We start from the raw sequence: 13964 nt of genomic DNA, 5'->3' as shown, positions 1-13964 counted from the left end.
TCCCACACACATCCTCGTGTCTGCCCCGCTCTCTGTAGGCTCCAGCTCCAAGGCCCAGAGCTGGGTTTCAGCCCCCCAGGGAGGCATCGTGGGGTCTCCGGGGTACCCTGGGCTGGGCCTGAAGCTGCTCCTGCTCTTTGAAGATGCAAAGTGACAATCCCCAGCCTCAACATAGCTGGAGATAAAGCTCCTTTGTGATTTCCAGTGCTTTTGTCATGCACGGGGCTGCCAATACAACTGCGATTATCAATTATCAGCCCAGCCAGGAGCTGGAGGCAGAAGGCAGATGGGGAAAGCACGGGGAGGTGGGGCTATGGACAACACACCGTGCAGCAGCCCTGAGAAGGGGAAAAGCTGAAAACGGGCAGGCTTCAGGAGTGGGGAAAGGGCAAGGGGAGTCTGGATGTACCCAGGCACTTCTCCTGCCCAGCTGCTCCTGCCCTGGGCTGCCACCACAGGGCCCTCCTAGCCCACGGTGCTTCCTCACCGTGCTGGTGAGGGCCGGGGCCTGGCTTCAAGTCCAGTGCACGACGTGGCACGACACGACAGGACACAACACAACATGACGCTACATGACGCGAAGGTGCTCAGAGCACAGGACCCCTCCCAGAGCCACCCAGCACCCTATGGGAGCCCGCACGCCAGACAGCAGCGCAGCCGGCTCAGGCTCTCCAGTGCAAGCAGGGCTGCGTGGCTGCCTGGCAAAACCCATTTGTCACTAGAGAACATGACTTTGTCACATATCATCTGCTTTCAGTTCTTGATCTACTTCTGAATGCTGAGCTCATGCATGTGTAGTGCTGCTTTGCAATTCGTTATCCCTGCAAATGGCAACCTCTCCTGCCACCATCTGCAGTCAGAAAGCCGCCCAGGAGGAGCCTGGGCTCTGGAATGAGACTTGGAGCAGTAGCAACGTTTGAGTGCAATGGTATTTCCTTCTGAGCAAAAAAAAAAAGGACCTTCGACTTGTTTTCTCTCCCCCACGCCCCCCTCCTGGAGGAGATATTAGCCAAGATGCACAGATGGGATCGTTTACAGTTTCCTTTGGAGCTGCCTTGGCCCTTTCAGGTTTTGTTTATTCGAGCTGGGCTGTCAAACAGCCGGGCGGAGGGGACGGGAGGGGACATCTCCCGCGTCCCGGCCTGGACCAGGGCTGCTCAAGTTCCCGGTCTGACAGGGGTGATGGATGAGGAGGGTGCTGGCTGCAGCCCGGCAGGGCTGGGGACCCGCGGCTCGGTGTTTTGCTGGGCCTTACATCCCTGTTGTCAGTGATGGGGGAAGGCACCCGGGGCAATCACACACCGGCAGCGGGAGAACCCCCTCGGATGGAAGGTGCTTCGGTTCTACAGGGGGACGTCTGGAGGGGTGCTTGGAATTTTTGTTTTGTTCTGCTTGTGAAAACGCACGCGGTTGCGAGCTGAAGTCAGAATGTGCCTACAAAAAGCAGGGTCTAGAGATGATGGAGAGACCCGCGGCAGCAAACCATGGGGAAAGCTGCCGAAAGTCAGGGAGCACAGCCCAGGAGGATGCCATGCACAGCTTTGGTAGTACATTTGGCAATACACACTGGTGAGGAGCATGAAATCAGCTGGCAACCATGCAGCCCAGGTCCCTGGGAATGTCTGAAGCCCCTGTTACTTGCAGCCCGTGTGCCAGGCAGGGGCTCTGCAGGGCAGGAGGTGTGAGATGAGGGCAGCAGGGCTGTGCCAGGCAGGGATGCCCGTGCCCACGCAGGTTGTTGCTGCATCAGGCAGAGGGCCACCAGCTCCTCCTTTCCGAACGGAGCCTGGCTGGCACCAGCTGGCACAGCTTTTCATTGCTGCCACCGAGCAGAGCCGTCCTGCCCTGAGCTGCTGGTGTGCGACCGAGGCTGGGTCCCCACAGCTTTACTCACAGCTGCAAGCACCCCGAAACCCCTAGGCTGGAAATGGAATGAAAACAGGAGACCCAAGCTGGAAGAAAGCAGCCAGGGGTGAAGCAAGACCTTAGCTGGATGCGCTGGAGGAACTGCTCCGGTTAGCCGGGGTGGGAAGGAGGGGATTTCCCCTCCCTCCGCCTGCGCTGCTGGTCCCAGGCCAACCGCAGCGGAGCAGTAAATACGAGTTCCCACCCGGCAGCTGCCGGCCGGCCGTGTGCGGTGAGTCAGTGAGCCCTGGCCACACAGCCCTGCAGGCAGCGGCAGCGGAGGAAACCCAGGGCTGGAAAGCAGAGACCTTCTGCTTCGGGAATGTGCTGGGACGTGGGCGAGCTCCGTGGAGCTCCGTACGCACCGGTGCTGCGGGTGCGCCCCGGGACGCAGCGCTGGCACTCAGCACAGCAGCTCACGGCCGGGAGGAGCAGGGCTGGCAGCACAGCAGCAGTGGCACCAAAGGGCCGGGGTTGAAGCAGAGCTGCCTTGCAGCTCCCCGGAGCAATACATCAACAGCAGAAGAGCCGTGGTGCTGCGGCTGGCCGGCGCAGCTGGCAGCAGCTTGGGCATAACCATTGCTGCCTCGGTGGCGGTGGGGCAGGGTGGGTGTCTGAGCACAGGGAGGATGCTATTTAGTGATAATTCCCCAGTTCCCCAGTGTCTCACAGAGCTAACAAACAGGGGGATCTGAGGAGCTATTCCACGGGCAGAGCAGATTTGTTATAAGGGACTTCCTCTCCTGGGCAGATGGGACAAAGGGGGATAAAGCCAAGCAAAAGCACACGGCCGCTTATTTCCCACCGACATTCAGGAGAGCTGAGCCATACACACCTCCCACCGCGCCGGGGCTGTGCAGGCACACGAGGAGCCGCAGCTCCTGCCCTGGAGCCTCCAGCCTCAGAGGAGGAATTAAAAAAAGAAGGAAACCCAAGCTCGGAGGAGCAGCAGCTCTGCAGCCCCTCCACAGATCTCCATCTGGCAAAAGAAGTGCAGACAGGGGCATGTTCCCTCCACATCAGCTGCACAGCGAGAGCAGCTTAGATGAACTCTCCTGGCTGGTAATAAAATGATTTTACATATGTAGGAAGCAGGATGTGCAAAGCCCAGGAGTCTGATCTTGTTTCTGAGATCAAACAGAGTCTTATTGTACAGGGGTGTGGAGCTGATGTAACTGTCTAGTGTGCCGGACACAATCGCCGTGGTTACGCAGCTGGACCGGAATAAAGCAAGTCTGTATCTGAACTCATTAATTTTTACAACCAACTGAACTGCTCTGCCTTTTTCTTTGGGCTTTTCGGTGGCTGAGGACCATGGCTCTGTGGCAGAGGGGTGCTCTTGCCACACCACACGGCAGGATGGGGCCAGCCCCCCGCGTGGGGATGCGGCACGGATCCCCCCCGAGACTGGCTGGGAGCGGGGGGACCAGCGATGGAAATGTCGGTGTACACAGGGGCTGTTGGTGTCTCAGCTACAGGTTATGTCAATGTTTCCATTAGAAACCCCCTTTTCCATGTTTATAGCTTGGCTGTGAAACTACTCTCCAGGCTGGGCTCCGGCAAGCGGGGAAAACCCAGGGTTTTCTGCTGAAATATTCCATGTGGCTGCTCCTACACTACTTTTTGACATGGCTTGCACAGTACCCTTCACTTGCACGCACACCAAGGGTGCCTACGGGGTACACGGGTGGCAGTGACTGGCCAGCAGACCTGGCAGCCCCTTACCAGCAGGGCTGCCATGCAACAGCAGCATAAACTCTGCGGTAAGAGCTGCCCCTCTCTGCTAACGAGGTAATTGGTGCCATCAGCCCATTAAGAAGGCACCCCCTGCAAGGAGCTCAATTAAGCCAGCTACATAAAACGCTTTACAATCCCTCCCTCAGCCAGGGCCCTGACCCTAACCTGGCTGAGCCCTGCAGAGCACCTTGGCAGCCACCATGTCCCTGGCTACAAGCACTGTGCTCCCCCCCTGCCACCCTGGTGCTGGTGGCAGCAGCCCCGCCTGCATGAAGCATGGGCCTGGGAAAAAAGGTAAAGCGTGGAGGAATTTTCAGATTTTTATCTGTAAGGAATCAAAATGTAGTAATTCAGATTTATAGCTAATATTGGAATATTGTCAATGGCTAATTTAGCCTTGTGTTGCAGCACAATGCATTTTTCAAAGCTATAAATCAAAACAACATCAAGAAGGCAGGAATTTATTTTTATTTTTTTAAGGGTGCTGAGGTCCACAGGCAGCTCTCAGACAGGCCAAATACAGTGACTCCCATCAAGGCTCTCCCAGGTAGGATGCTGCCCTGGTTAACCCTTACCCCAAAAATTCTGTGGTCAGTGCACAGCCTGAGCATGTCCCCACCTGGCTGGGACCTGGCAGCCCTGGGTCCCCAGGGGCAAGCTGTCCCCTCCACCTCCTTCCCTCCCAGGCCATCGCAGGGGCTCCATCCAGCAACTCATCCCCCAACAACCGATGGGGAAAGAGAGGGGGGAACAGCCTGCCCCAGCTCCTTGCTGGCTTTCTGCTGCCTTTCCAGCATGCTGGAGTTACCATGGTTAGTTTTCCACTGTTCCCCTTGACCCCTGCAGATTTCCCTTATGAGTTAGTGTCCTGGAATGCCTCTTTATTAGGTGTCTCGAGAAGTAAAGCTGACCTGATGCCAGTGCCCCCACACTGAGGACTTTATTAGTTTTTTAATTTTCTGTCTGGGTGCTCTCGCTGCCTCAAACTTTCCACAGCTGTGAGGATTTATTAATGAAGGAGGCTCGTTTGTGTCCTGCCTCCCCTTCCCCTGCTTCTTAATAAAACCAGAGAGTTTGGGGCACTGGCACGTGGAGGGGCTCAGAAGGGACTTTGTGTCCCCTGTGAGGACGTGATGCTGCCCGCAGAAAGGGCCTTTGTGCTGGCAGGAGGTGGCAGCACGCTGTCCCCGCGGCGTCACCCTGTGCCACGCATGGCCGAGCCCACAAATGCCTCCCCTCTTCCCCATCACTGCTGCTCCTCAGGGCAAAGTATGCTTTTTTTTTTTTTCTCTTGCCTCCTTTCTCCCCAGACAGGCAGCTCCCTGTCCAGGAGGAGCAGAGCCCTGCTTTTCCCTGCTGCTGCTGGGCAGGGGACACTGCTGGAGCCAGGTGGCATACGGGTTGCCGTCCCTGCGGGGTCAAGGGTAGGTACAGGGGAAAAAGTGTGGGTCAAATGTTTGGTTGTCTGGGTGTTTAGAGGGAGCAAGGAGCAATTTTGACCCAATTAAACTCATCAGCTGCTGCTGGAAAGAGTGGAGGAGGTAACTGAGCGTCCTGCCCTAGGGGCAGCCGGAAAACGGGCACAGGGAAGGGAAGAGGAAGGGAGGAGGAGGAGGAGGCAGGGATGAAGGCTGTAGAGAGAGCGGATGTGCTGCACGGGCAGGAGAGGAGGATGAGCGAGGCTGAAGGAGCAGAGACACCGCAATATAAACACGCCATGGGGATGCAGGGGGAGAGGGGATGGACTGTCAAGGCAAGAGGAAAAAACACCAAATATTTATTTGTCCACAAAATAAGTCTCCATAGCAATGAAGTGCCTCACAACTCATTTCCAAAACAAGCGTGGCCAAGCGGTGCTCGGACAGAGCTGCGAGGGGTGGCGGGGTCCTGCTGCGTCCCCGGGCAGGTGTGAGGTGCACAAACCTACCAGGGGTTTGTTGGGCAAGGGATGGAAAAAGCTTCAACAGCTATCGGGCTTCCAGGGGCTTAGGGTTACACCTTGCCCTCCATGATGGCAGGGGCAGGATTGGGCCCCAGCATGTGGAGGGTCCAACCCAACACCTCCATGGGAAGAGCTGGCAACACCGAGCTCCTCAGACAAACATCACCACGAATAATCTGGCTCTAAACCTGCAGGGCCATAAATCCCATTATTTTGCTGCCAGCTGACCAATTTGTTCCTGTAACAAGGTGCTTTAACCTTGCTTCGCGCTCATTGTTCTGCCCTCTTTGATTTTACTGTAAGTGACTGAATTCGCTTCTGGTGTGCTGCCAGCGCCCCATCGATCGCAGTCCCATGAGGACTGCCGAGTGCCCCGGTGCTGCCGGCAGGGCTGCGAGCCCTGCTGAAACCCAAATCCCTTCGGGGACTGCAGGATCCCCCCAGGAACCGACCAGCACTTCGAGCTGGCGAGGAGAGCCCAGGCCGAGCGCGCTCCGTGTGGTTTGAGGTTTCGTCTGCAGCGGCTGGGGAGGGTTTTGGTTCCCAGCACCTCTCCCAGAGCGTGCTGGAGGTAACAGGGGCAATAAAACCGCCCCCACAAAACCCACACTTAACCGAATGTTTCTAAGCCCAGCAGCCACTGGGGGGACTGATCCTTCTCCTCTTGCTGCTGTTGCCAAAATTCCTATTAACCCCGCTGGCAGCAGGAGCTGACTCCCATTTTCCAGCCTGTAATGCCGCCTGGTTTCTGTCCCTCGGTGCCTGAGGGCTTCTGCCTGTCCCCCCCCTGCCACACACACACTAAAGGCAGCCTGGCGAGTTCTGGCAGTGCCCTGGCAGGAGGCTTTGTTCCCCGGAGCCCACCTGCCCTGGAAGCGCAGGGTGATGGCCGGGCTCGTGACCGGGAGGAAGCCGTGGCCCTGCCGCCAGCGAACAATCGGTGGAAACGGGCTCGGCGTCCTGGGGCTGGGGAGGGCGGCGTGAGGATGGGGCAGGGACACACCGCCCCCGCAGGGGACAGTCCTGTCCCTGTCCTGGCTCTGCCCCACACGCGTGTGCCCCTTCAGAGGGAAAGGGCTGTGGCTCCTGACCCAGCTCCTGGTGGGGGAGCATGGGGGATCGAGGTGGCGCATGGTGCCCACGACACGATCCGTGTGGCACGGTGATGGGTGTGCGCGGTGCCTGGTGTGCTGCACGGTGCCCGGTGCCTGGCATGCTTGGCGTGTTGCACGCTGCTGTCTGAGCATGGCACAGCGCCCGGTGCGTGGCGTGTGGCGTGCGAGGCCGGGCGCACGCTGCGTGCTGTGCGGCGCGCTGACCTCTCGCTGCCTCCGGCCCTGAGCGGGGGCCGGGAAGGGAAGTGCCGCCGGTCCCGCTGCTTTCATCAGGAGATCTGGAGCGCAGGAGCCTGCCCAGATCCTAATCAGTGTGGGAAAGAAACGGCCGGGCCCGCTCTCGCCGCAGCCTGCTGGAGACGCCTTTTATTTTCATAAACTTTATCGCAGCCCGCAGCCCCTGATAAACCGCCGTAAATAAGCGCAGGGGAGCGTGGCGCACGGCCAGCAGCCGCTCGCAGACGCACGCGCTGGTGGCCGCTCCCGGGGGACGCGCGGTCGCACGCCAGCCGCCCAAGCCTTCTTTCATCCCCCGCCGCGGCACGGGGACGCCGCATGGCCCCGGGCCCTGGCCGAGCTGGGGGCTGCTCCCTGCGCTCCCACCCCAGCCCCACGGGGCCCCGGCGGGGCAGGATGAGGCCGCGTCCTCTCCAGGCGGCGAGAAGGGGCTCGCGTCCCAACTGAAGGCCGAAAGCAGCAGCAGGTCTCCGTTCCTCCCCCAGGGCTGCGCTGCTGTGGAGTTTGAGGATTGTTGGGCTATGCCACAAATTAATAGCTTGGGCTGCTTTCTGTTTTCTTCTATTTTTTTCGCTTTGCTAGAAAAGTTTGGGTTTTGTTTAAAAAAGTTTACATTCTTCTGGGAGCATGGAAAAAACAGGATCTGGGGGGGGTGTTTGCACGCTCGTTCCGCAGGCTGACAAAGACAATTTTCCATCTCTGTTTGCAGTTGCTGGGGGTGGAAGCCATCCCTGCGCATTGGCGGCTGCCCCGGGGCGCCTGGCTCCCCAGCACCCTGCCCCCACTGCAGGCAGGGGCTGGGGGCACGCGTGTGCTTTTCTTTCATTTTGCACCGTGACTTGTGGTGGCCACCCGTAAGGGACTGTCACCGGGGTTCGGCCAGGCATGTCCACCTCTGGCAGGGACACCCGTCGGCACGCCGTCCCCGCTCTCCCCCAGCACTCCTCGTGGCGTTTCACCCCGTTTCCCCAGCCTGCCACAATCCCTTTTCTGTCTGCAGCCGGGATAAATACGCTCTCTGTTCTGCCGCGCTGGGAGCGCTCGGCAGCGGCTTCCCCACAAGCGAGCCATTGAGAGCAGCTCCCTCAGCGCCATCACCCGCAGCTCCGCGCCCGTCCCAGGGCACCCTGCCTGCACCCCTTGCCCGCACCCCCTGCCCACTGGCAGGGCACGAGCAGAGCCCCCGGGAACACCCGTCCCTGCCATACCCCGCTGGAGGAGGAAATGCAGCCGGCCTGACATGTTGGTTCTCGACAAACCCGTGTCAGATGTTACTCATCCCTGCGCTCGCTTCCAGATGCTGCCCAACGCGTGCTGCTGGGTTATTCATGCAGGGTTTTCCTAGGGGTGCCCTTGGACCCCATACTGCTCAAAGCCACGCACCTGCCAGCCCTGTACAGCAATTTTTTTAATATTGACATTTTTGTGCGATGTTTTAAAATGCCGAGGGGCTGTTTCTCCTACGGCCATACTGCTTGCGCCTCTGATAGAGGCGTGTTGTGGGGGGAATGAACCCTCCAGCTACTGCAAATGAAAACGACTTTATTTTCCGGGCTCACCAGAAGAAAAGCTTTCAGAGGCAAACACAGCGACTCTCCGCAACTGTTTCAGCTCTTGGAAGAACACCCACTTCTTTCAGCAGGAACGTTTTCGTGTCGGATGTTCCAGCTATGCTCTGTGCAATCTTTCACACGAGGACCTCTAGAAGCTCCGCTCCTCCTTGTGCAATGCCTTGGCTCTGGGTCTTGGCTCTGCTGAAAGCGGCGGAGTCTGAGGGCTCCTTGGGGCCGGGCAGATTGGGCCCCTGGGAAGGCTGAGGAAAACATCCAGAGCTACGGCTGTGTTTGTGAGAGCCCTCGGAGGGCCACTCGGTGGCTGCGTTACTCACCTGGCCACGCTTCAGCTGGGGAGCTCCGGAGCTGCTTCGCCAGCGGGTTTTCGGGCCTGCAGCAGCTCTGGCAGCTCTCCAGAGGAGACACGGCTGCAGGGGCCTGGGCCTTCCCCTGGGGTCACCGTGACACAGTGACACACCGAAAATCAGACACTTGGAGTGCCTGACGTCCTCTAAAAAAGCTGAGGAAGGGGGTTTGTCAGCCGGAGTCCTCTTGGGGAGCTGGGCAGCACGAGGGCTGGTCCCCCCTGTGGTGACGGTGCTCACCGAGGTCATGCCCGTGGCAGGAGCCACCCCCCTGTCACCACCCCTGCTCCATGGGCTCCTTCTGGAGGTCTCTGGTCATGAGACGAGCTGAGGCCCATCTCCGGTGTCCTGTTCACCCCAGAGCCTCCAGGGACTCTCTGAAACGTGGTTTTGTGCACATGACCAAGGAGTGTCCTTGAACCTTCCTCCCTGGGGTTTTATTCTCCAAGGTGCTGGCAACAGGAAAAAGCTCTCCGTGCCCTTCCCCCACCCCAAAGCATCCTTTACAAAAATAAAGTGCCCAAAATAGCCCTAGACAGTGCTTGACATTTGCCAGACAGCTGCTCTGGGGAGCGCTACAAAGGTTATGGATTGCTCCGTGCTTTCCTCCTCCTGCCACCCCACTGCCGCCCGCGTGAGCCTTGGAGCAGGGCCAGCTTCCACGGGAGCTGGGGAGAGGTGGCGTGGAGAGAGCAGGGACAGGGAGGCACAGGGACACCCACCCACAAGGTGCTGGGAGCCTCAGCTTGGTCATCCAGGTGGCTGGAGACAGGCAGAGGGGCTGCCCCAAAGTCCCCACCTCACCCCTGGACACCTCACCTGGTGTGGGGTCACAGCCGGAGCTAGCAGCTCCCCAAAATGTGCTGGCTTGGCCCAGGAACCCTGCAGGAAGGAGGTCAGGGCTCAGAGGAAGTTGTAGGAGGCTCCTCGGGACACAGCCTTGAGTCAAGCCATCCGGAACAGGGCAGGGAGCAAGGAGGGTGCGAGGACACCCCGTGCCGACATGAGCACCTGGAGCAGGATGTGGCACCATGGGGAGAGGCAGCAGGAAGGGGCTGGCACGGCCAGGCTGGTGATGAGAGGCAAAGGAGAATGTTGAGAGGTGATTTAACCACCTGCAAGTCAAGATGGCCTTCCTTTGGTGGAGGAACTGAATTTTTTCAATGAAACTCATAGAGGCTCTGCCGTCTTAATCGAACTGAGAGTTGAGCAGCAGCAAGGCACGACCCGCTTGTTTCAGCTAGCAACCTAATAAATATACACACGTGTTTAAAGCAAAAGAGTCAACAGCCTTTAAATAGGAAAAAAAGGATGTACACGGGACGGAAATTTATCACTTAGAACAGGGCCCTTGAGATGCTAAATGTGGTGAAAACTGCTTGGAACCATAAGCGAGGAAGGGGGGCACTGGAGGAGAGCACATGAGTCCCCGCAGCCTGGAGCTGAGGCAGCGTGGGGGGCACAGCACACAAAGGTAAGCATGGAAAAGGTGATGCAGGCCTGCAAAAGCACACGAGGGAGCACACTGCTGTTTTTCCAGGGAATTTAATGACCAAAGCTAATGAGTAGCAAGGCCCAACCTCGGCCATGGGGCATGCAGGACACTCCCCAGCCCAGAAATGTTTGGAGTCCAGTGAAGTTTCCCTGACTGGCGGGATGGATCCCCAGTCATAGCCCCGAGCCTCACACACAACCTTGTTATTTTTTTATTTTTTTTATCTTCACGTTTACTAAACAAAGGTTTCCAAGGAAGTGCTGGTACCAGCTGAGGCCGTGCTGCGAGTTTTCTGCGCCATCTGTCTCGCTCCCTGGCCCGTGAGACTCTTTTGGAGACTCCTCAGATCTCCAAGAAAATGCACTTTTGAGACGTTTTTCCGTGCCTGTTGATCCAGCCTGCACACGGATCGGTCCCTGCAGTTCCACCACCCAACGACTTTGATGTCTGCAAGTCTGACACGCTCACCTCTGAAGCATTTCCCATCACATGTCTGGCTGTTTATACCTTCGAGGCACGCAGCCGCTCTCTTCTGTTTAAGGGCTGTCTTGACCACATCAGCAGAGTGAGAATTGCTAAAAATAGACGAACTGGCAAACTTCATGATATGGAAAATGACATGCTTTTGAAACCTCTGGAAAAGAATGGATTCTTTAAAGTGGAGTTTACAAACACTGATCCCATTATTTATGGTAGCTGTAAAGCGCGGTGCGCTCTGGAAGCACTGTCCCACCGAAGCAGTGTGTTACTCATTACGGCGGCGTTAGAGTCCCCCCGGCTCCTCAGCTGTGAGTTAGCCGAGAGATCAAGCTCAGGGCATGCACGGGGACCAAGGGGAGCTGCTTCCCACTTCGTCCTGTGCAGGGGTGATGAATAGGAGAGGGGGGTGCAGGGGCATCTGCTGGAGACTTGCAGCACCAGAGGACGAAAGCCATGCAAAGAAACCAAAGAGTGGCAGAGACGTCTCTACTCCAATCCTTTGAAAAGTACCCAGATCGCCCAGGAATCTTTCTCAGGATCTCAGGATTTAAATTTCCCTGAGACCACTGCTTTTCCCCACCCAATATATTGTCTCTCACCCACTCCGATTTTTTCATTCTTTAAGCCCCCGGTAGCCAAGGGAACGTGCTCCATTTTATGCCAGCTGTCCTGGTTGCATTGTTTCTTTTAAAAGATTTATTGCACCACTGCTCCCTGCTCCTCTCACTATTTCCACCAGAGGATTTGCAGACGTGGGTGAGTGTTGCAGAACTGCCTGCACCTGTTCCTCCGAGTCCTCCTTCTCCTCCGCATCTTGCCCTTCTGTGAGGCTCTCCTGCGGGAATTCCTCTCCCAGGCTCGTGTTTCACTTCCAAGCCGTACCTTCGGAGCTGGGACCATGCTCCGGAGTCTTGGCACTGCAGAAGTGAGAGGTTTCTCAGGAATGTCCTCCGAGGCTCTGGGATCTGCCTCAACTGTCGCAGCCACGTTTAGATGTATGGGTATATACACATGGAGGACATTTCTGACATCCCACCACAATGGCAAGCGATCCCCGCTCAATTCGAGGGTGACCTCTCCGCGCAGCCGGCGGTGTCCCCAGCCCCTCTGCCTGTGCCGTTCCCTGCTCCAGCTGCTGAGCTCCTCGCATGTCCTTGCTCTGGGACACTGCCTCGGCTCTGTTTGGAGGCGATGCTGAGCCCTGCAGGTCCCTATCCAGACTGGGCCGGTGCTGCAGGACACCAAGGCTCTTGTGGTGGTGGCTGGAGCTGGGATCTTCAGGACTTTTCCCATTCCTCCTTCAACACATGTGCGTGGGCCTCCCCACCCACGGTGCTCCACTGCACTGCTACGAGGAGGCTCGGCAGGGAAATCCCTGCCATTAGGACACAGCTCCCCCAAAATCCGACGGGCCGTGTCCTCGGCTGCTGCCTCCCATGGTCAGCATGGCGGGGCACGCTCCTGCCCTCTGATCTCCCCCAGAGTGAAGCGGAGCACACATTGCCTGTCAGCAGAGCAAAGTGCAAAGAAACCCCCCCGGGATGTCCCCCGACTGCCCACGGCAGCACACAGCCCGGCTGCAGCAGCGGTGTCACGCAGCACAGGTGGCGTTTGCTCTGTTCCAGCTGTCCCTGGGGTCACCCTGTGCCTGGGGGGCTCTTGGCTCCCCTCTGCCATGCTGGGCATGGGGGGGCGAGCAGCACCCCGGCACTGGGGTCAGTGCTGCTCTGTGGTTATTTGCTCTGCTGTATTTTTAACTTTTGCATCTACCTGACATTTTATGGCCAGACGATGTTACAAGGGACAAGTGCTATCCGTTACACACTGGAACAAGCTCTTGCTCACTGCCTCACAGCTCCTGGGACACAATGCCCCCGTGGCCCCACGGGCCTGGTGCTGGCTGCCCCGCACAGCAGGGACACCCCGGCATCCGAGCAAGTGTCACCAGGCACAGAAACGTCCCTCACATCCAGCCAGCCCCGGGAGAAGCACAATGACATTAAATGACAACAAATCCCCAGGGTGGCTCACTGCTGCTGCCATCCCACGTGAGGCTGCATGAAAAAAGGAAAATAAAAATGTCTGTTAGGGGAGGGCACCAGCCCCTTCCTTGGTCCCTTTGAGAGAAAGCTCCCACCAGGATTAAAGTTTCCATGGAGGGAACGTGCACGTGGCCCTGTGGCCGCCCCAGCTTCGGTTTCAGCCACCGGGCTGCCCCCCCGCCGGCTCAGCTGACACGGGGACAGCGAGGACTTTGCACCATCTGGGCACGGGGAAAGTGTGACCGAGGGACAAATGCCACCCGCGCTGATGGCACCAGAGCCCGAGCACGCAGACGGCGTCGCCGGCCGCCCTGGCTGCAGGGGGGAGGTAAAAGGACCCCGCCGGTGGCCGCGCACGGGTCGCTGCCTTGGCACCAGCCCCTCGTTGTGCCTCCTGACTGAAATTTTCCAGCCTGCAGGGGCAGACACCATGCTCGTCCTCTGCGGAGAAGCCAGACCCTGCGAGTGGCTCCCTCCCAGCCCGGCTCTGTGCCCGCTGCCAGGCTGCCGGGCGGCATTCCTGCGGGGTCTGCGGCCGAGGTGACCCCTGGGGACAGCCTGGTGGCAGCAGCAGGCGACGGCCCTGCGGGGCTACCGGCCACCCGCGTCCCCTTGGGCTGGGTGCTGCCAGGACGTCCTTCACCTCCAAGGTGACGCTGCCCTGTGGTACGCTGGCAGAGCCCAAATGGGATGGATAGGATTAAAACCCACCCCGCTGTTCAGAATGCCCCCACCACCAAATCCCATCTGCTGATGGCAGCCCCCAGATGGGAAACGGCCGGGGGGCGGCAGGGGCGGCTCTTTCTGGAGGAGCAGCTGCAGCCAGGTGATTAATGGCCATTGCCAGAGCTCGGGGCTTGTGCCATCTGATAAGATGACAAACCAGCCCCGTTGTGGGGGAACCCATCACGCCTCACTCAGCAGCCATCAGATAAGAGCGGCCCTGGAGGAGCCCCATTCATCCTCCTCACTCCTGCCCCCCGCCCTCCGCTTTCACCCTGCTGGGAGCCCTTCACAGCGCAGTGTGCAGGGGAAAAGAGCCAGGACTGAGTGGTTTTAGGGCTTAGGGGAGGGGATTCCAGTCTTCCACTGT

General features: G+C 58.5%; 1 long non-coding RNA gene across 2 annotated transcripts; it reads left to right on the top strand.

Moving 5' to 3' along the window:
- On the top strand, positions 1 to 10542 carry LOC310904462. Of its 2 annotated transcripts, none has more exons than XR_014588366.1 (3): positions 1 to 3936; positions 4123 to 4189; positions 4957 to 10542. It is a non-coding gene; the product is annotated as an uncharacterized lncRNA (long non-coding RNA). The 2 variants fall into 2 exon arrangements; XR_014588367.1 differs by having other exon boundaries at positions 4953 to 10542.
- The last annotated feature ends 3422 nt before the right edge of the window (positions 10543 to 13964 follow it).

This window comes from Anser anser, assembly GCF_964211835.1.
Source record: "Anser anser genome assembly, chromosome: 9".
Taxonomy (NCBI): domain Eukaryota; kingdom Metazoa; phylum Chordata; class Aves; order Anseriformes; family Anatidae; genus Anser; species Anser anser.
The sequence above is the reverse complement of the archived record's forward strand: the minus strand, read 5'-3'. Positions and strand labels throughout refer to the sequence as shown.